The sequence below is a fragment of the Hydra vulgaris genome, chromosome 15 (genome assembly GCF_038396675.1).
Source record: "Hydra vulgaris chromosome 15, alternate assembly HydraT2T_AEP".
Classification (NCBI taxonomy): Eukaryota; Metazoa; Cnidaria; class Hydrozoa; order Anthoathecata; family Hydridae; genus Hydra; species Hydra vulgaris.
The window spans coordinates 49,530,269-49,535,544 of record NC_088934.1 but is presented as its reverse complement, the minus strand read 5'-3'; the positions used below and the strand labels follow the sequence as shown (position 1 = coordinate 49,535,544).

At 30.5% G+C, this 5,276-nt stretch overlaps 1 non-coding gene across 1 annotated transcript; it reads right to left on the bottom strand.

Annotated features, from left to right (window-relative positions):
* Window positions 1-2,098: 2,098 nt before the first annotated feature.
* Window positions 2,099-2,172, bottom strand: trnai-aau (transfer RNA isoleucine (anticodon AAU)). Its single transcript has one exon. It is a non-coding gene; the product is annotated as a tRNA-Ile (tRNA).
* Between the last annotated feature and the right edge of the window lie 3,104 nt (window positions 2,173-5,276).

Below are 5,276 nucleotides of genomic sequence, written 5' to 3'. Positions count from 1 at the left end.
GGAAAGCTTGATGAAATTTTATTGCGAAAGTGGAATTGATCTAAGTTTTTGTAGAGGCCAGTGTTACGATGGCGCACCAAACATGCAATCTGTAAAAAAAGATGTTGCCAGCTATATTTTAAAAGGATCATCAAAAGCAATTGTAATACATTATAGCTCACATAATTTGAATTTATCAATTGCTGCTACATCAAAAATACCAACCATTGATAATGTTTTAGAGGTATACAGAAATATATCCATTTATTTCAATACCTCTCCAAAAAGAGAGCCTTTGCTGGAGCATGTTGCAGAGATCTGTTGTAAATCAACTGAAAGAAAAAAGATTTTGATAGAGATGTACAAAACAAGATCGTCAAAAAGAGATGCCGCATAGGAACACTTTTATTTAGCTATACCATTTATGGCAGAGGCATTAGAGAATATTTTAGGAGTACACTCTAATATAGAACAGTTCAATATAGAGTTTAGTATGGATTGAGACGCACAAGAAAAAAGCGAGGCCAACTCACTCCTTAATGCACTCACTCAGTTCGAATTCATAATTGGTATCATAACTTTGTACCGCTTACTTCACCCGTATATAACAGAGAGATTATAAGGGCGCACAACTGATATTGTGTATGTATGCAGTAACATTCAAGAAATAATCGACGATTTGAACCATCTACGGAAAAATGTTGAAAAAGATACTTACGCAATTTACCAACAACCTACTCGTATGGCAAGTAAATTATTTGTAGAACCAACGATTCCCAGAATCACTATGAGACAGGCCTACAGAAATATCTTACCAGCAGAGAGTCCCCATGAATGTAATAAACGGGCCTTGATTATACCTTTTCTCGACACCATCATTTCAGAAATCAAAATATGATTCTAAAAGAAATATTGCATTGCTGCAAAGGTTTTATGCTTGTTTCCCTTAATAATTTGCAGTGAGGAGATAACTGCTTTCTAGGAGTTAGTTGAAATGTATAAAAGTGATTTTCCAAACTCAGAAGCTGTATCAAGAATTCATATTTTGGAAAAGGAAATGGTCTGTTATTAAACCTGAAGATAGGGCTAATACTCTAGCTAAAGTCATTAAAATCTGCGATGAAAATCAATATCCTAAGGTCTTTGGGCTTCTAAAGATCAGATGTACACTAAAACACGTAACATCCGCAGAATGTGAACGCAGCTTTTCAGCAATGCGAAGATTAAGAACATGGTTGAGAGCCAGTATGACTGCAGATAGACTTGGTTCATTAGCCATCATGAATATCCACTACAATGACATTGTTGATTATAAACAAGTCTCAAAATTATTTTTGACTTTACATCCTAGAAAAGAGTAAGAAAAAAGTTTAGATTTTGAATAAAAATTTAAGCCATTTATCAAAGTATTATTAATCTTTGTATCGATACCCATTTTCTAACAAGGATCTTATACGCCTATGCAGTATAAAAATAGAAAAAATATTCGGAGAACAATAAATACGATTATGTAAACATTGTTTACACAAATATAGCCATGTTTCACGAAAATTTTAGTAAGTAAATTTAGTAAGATATTTGTTTGGTGTTTTAAGACTGCCTTTTTTATTCAAAAGCAATCCCCCCCCCGCCTCCCTAAAAAATTTCACGGTACGGCCCTGTTGTAAAAGGGCAAATGTTAGAAATTCTATAAGTGAGAAATCTTTTATATATTTCGCTGTAAATTGTTACAAGTGCTATCTTATAAAATATAAAAACATATATCCCCTAACATATACATAATTATTAAGTAGAATTGCATAATATAACATCAAACTTCGTGCAAATTTAGATTTTCATAGTAAGAAATTTTTCTTTCTACATCTACAAGCATAGTGACTATGTATTTTATCTTTATTTTATTTTTAAATTTTTTCGTATAATGTAATAATAATATACTTAAAAATGTATAATAATATACTTGAAAATTAAAATAGATCATAAAATGATAGAGCTAAGCATAGTGATTATGTATTTTATATTTATGTCACTATGTATCTTTAAAACTATGGTTTTTATGACACTTTTAAAATAAACATGATTTTAAAAATGATATCGTCATGTTGTCGCACAAAATACATGGCCAGTATGGGGATCGAACCCACGACATTCGCGTTATTAGCACGACGCTCTAACCAACTGAGCTAACCGGCCACATCGATTTCAAAATTCAGTATAATTATATTCTTCAACTTTAAAAACTTATTTGGAGCCGTAGTTTGACTAATTATTAATAATAATAATTGCGTAGCTCTAACATTTTATGATCTATATTTTTTTTAAAGTATAATTTGATTTAAAAATTTAGAGAACAGATTTTTTTATTACATTATACGAAAAATCGAATTTGCACTCAATGCAGTTTTTCGTATAATGTAATAAAATATAATACTTGTAAATACATCAAGGGCAGGGAAAATTTAATTGCTATTTAATTTTTTAAAAATATGCTACCAATTAATTAATTGCAATTATTATTCAGTGCAATCAATTAATTGCAATTTTTGAACAATGCTATCAATTTTTCCAACTAATTGCAATTAATTATTGGTTTTTAAAAATGTCTAAAAATTTTAAAAACAGTACATAAAATTATTATTTTTTATTAAATATTATACTTAAAATATTAATATTCTTGGGTTATTACTTTAAAAATATATATGTAATCATTACATATATATATTTAAAGTAATAACGTACTTTAAACTGGAATTATACATCACATTGTAATGTATAATTCCAGTTTAATAATTCCAGTCTTTATTAAGAACTCATAAAATTAAATCGAAAACCAAAATTTATTTGAAGAGTATCATTATTCATCATAATATCTGAAAGCATTTTTTTGTCCCAAAGTTGTTTGTTAACACACAAAAACATTTGCATTTCAAGATTGGATGGATATTATGTCTCAAATGGTCAACTGCGTAACCTGCCGCACTAAAAAATCTTTCCGGAATATTTGACGTTGGCACCAGAAACTTGCAATTCACATATCTTGAATCCGAAGACATTTTTTCCAATTTTCTTTGCTTTAGCAGCTTAGAAGCAAAGTCTAAATCATGATCAATACTAACTGGCATGATCTCAGATTGCTTTAGAAGTTTATTTACACTTTCCTTTTCATTTAAAAAGAGTTCGTGCTCTCTGTTGTCCAATATTTTAACTAGCGCACTTTCAAATGTTTTAGAATGAATAATATCTGCATTTGAAGATAAATAGGTACCCATATTAACATAGTGTCTAATTATTTCATTAAATAAAACTCTTACTTCTGAAATGTCAATAGATTCTCTTTGAAGTGCAAATGTTACTGACTTAAATTTTTGCAGAGTCCCGTTTAGCAACTGATGATCATTTTCTTTCCTGGCAGACAATATGTAATCTATTAGCTCGGGCATTTTATCAAAGTTCCCTTGAGTAAAAAATGGTTTAAGACGAAAATATCGTTTTATCATTTCTGAAGTACTTGACTATTGTGTTGTTTTTCTTTGAATAGCACAAAGAGAAGTCAACAAACGGAGTTTTCCGGCTAGCTTTAAATTTTTGAATTTACCCATAAACGTATTTGTCTTATCGATGATATGTATATATTTGAGTAAAAACATTTCCATAGCCAAGTTGAACCTGTGAGAGGCACATCCTATTAATGGAACATTGCACAGATTTGCAAGGGCCTTATTTGTTTCACAGTTGTCACCTATTAAAGATGTTACGTCAGTTATATTTTTGCGAAGAATATTTTGAAGAACCAATCATAAATATTCAAAGTGGACTTTTGCTGTAAACTCTGTTTCATTTCCTATAGGTGAAAAAGCAATTAATGCAGTACTGTACTGATTTTCACTGGCATTATTAGGATATGATACAAACAATGCCACATAGTGCGTACTTCCCATTGACCATCCATCAAAAATAATTGCGAAATTTTCTGGAGCTATGTTAGCAATTTCTACTTCAACCTTTTTAGTCAGCAAGTTCATGTACTTTTTCATGGTTTTTATGGAAATATTTTCTAATTAAGAGTATTTTTGCGTGAGAGAGTTTTCTACAAATGAAAATGGTTTAAGGCCACAAGTCACCCATTCTATCCATGAATACATGTTGTCGACACTCTTTGCTATTATTGGTCCTGGAATATGAGTAAAACCACTAAACTGTGTAATCGGCTGTTGTGTTGAACTTGAAGAAGTATTATATTCTATATATTCTGGATACATACTTTTAACATGATTAAATAAATTGGTCCATCCTGTCCCAGTTTTCTGGCGTAGTTTTTTCCGCTCTTACAGGTCCAATTACTGTCATTAACTTCATCTTTCTTGAAGTAAATGTTGACTATTTCCTTTGTATTCATTGTTAGCGAGATTTATAAAAATCCTAAAAAGGAATTTTTTTACTTTATGTGCGCATATAAACATAATTAATAGCACATTTGAAATGAACATGCGTATACATGCGTATTATTGGTTATGCGTCAATCTATACTTAAGCTTATATGCGTATACAGCTCGAAATATTTATACATGCGTATTATTGATAATGCGTCATTCTAACTTTAACTTTTTATGGTTAAAAACAGTGCTAAATTAAAAATTACATAAAAGTATAACATAATCTCGGTAAATAATATTAATGGCAAAATTTATCAATTATCAATTAATTGCATCTCTGACCCAACCACTTAATTGGTTTAAAAAATATTTTCGATCAATTATTTGGTATTGAAAATTTTTTAATCAATTAATTGCAACCAATTAATTGCAATTAATTGCTTGTCCAATTAATTTTTCCCCGCCCATGAAATACATAGTGACTATGTATTTTATAACAATGACTATGGTTTTTATGACACTATGATAGGGGGTCGTCCATAAAGTACGCACGCCAAAAATTTTGAAAATTTGACCCCCTCCTCTTCCTTGATACCATGTGTACTTTTTAGTCACCATCTACCCCCATTCCCCCTTAAAAGAACGAACGTTATTCAATTACCCCCTTCCCCCCTACACTTTTTTTTTTCAATAAAAAAGTTTATTGAAAATAAAAGGTGCAGTGTACCTCAGATACTTCATACGACCCCAAAGCCCTTTGTTACACATTTTGAAAACGTCTTTAAAAATTAATTTTAATAAAGTTTAACAAATGTTAATTTTAATAAAGTTAAATTACGTACTACGAAATTATGTGCTCGGCGGAGAGATTGTGTAGGAAATCGCTGGCGAAGTCCCGAGATCGTAACCCGGAGAAATCCATAA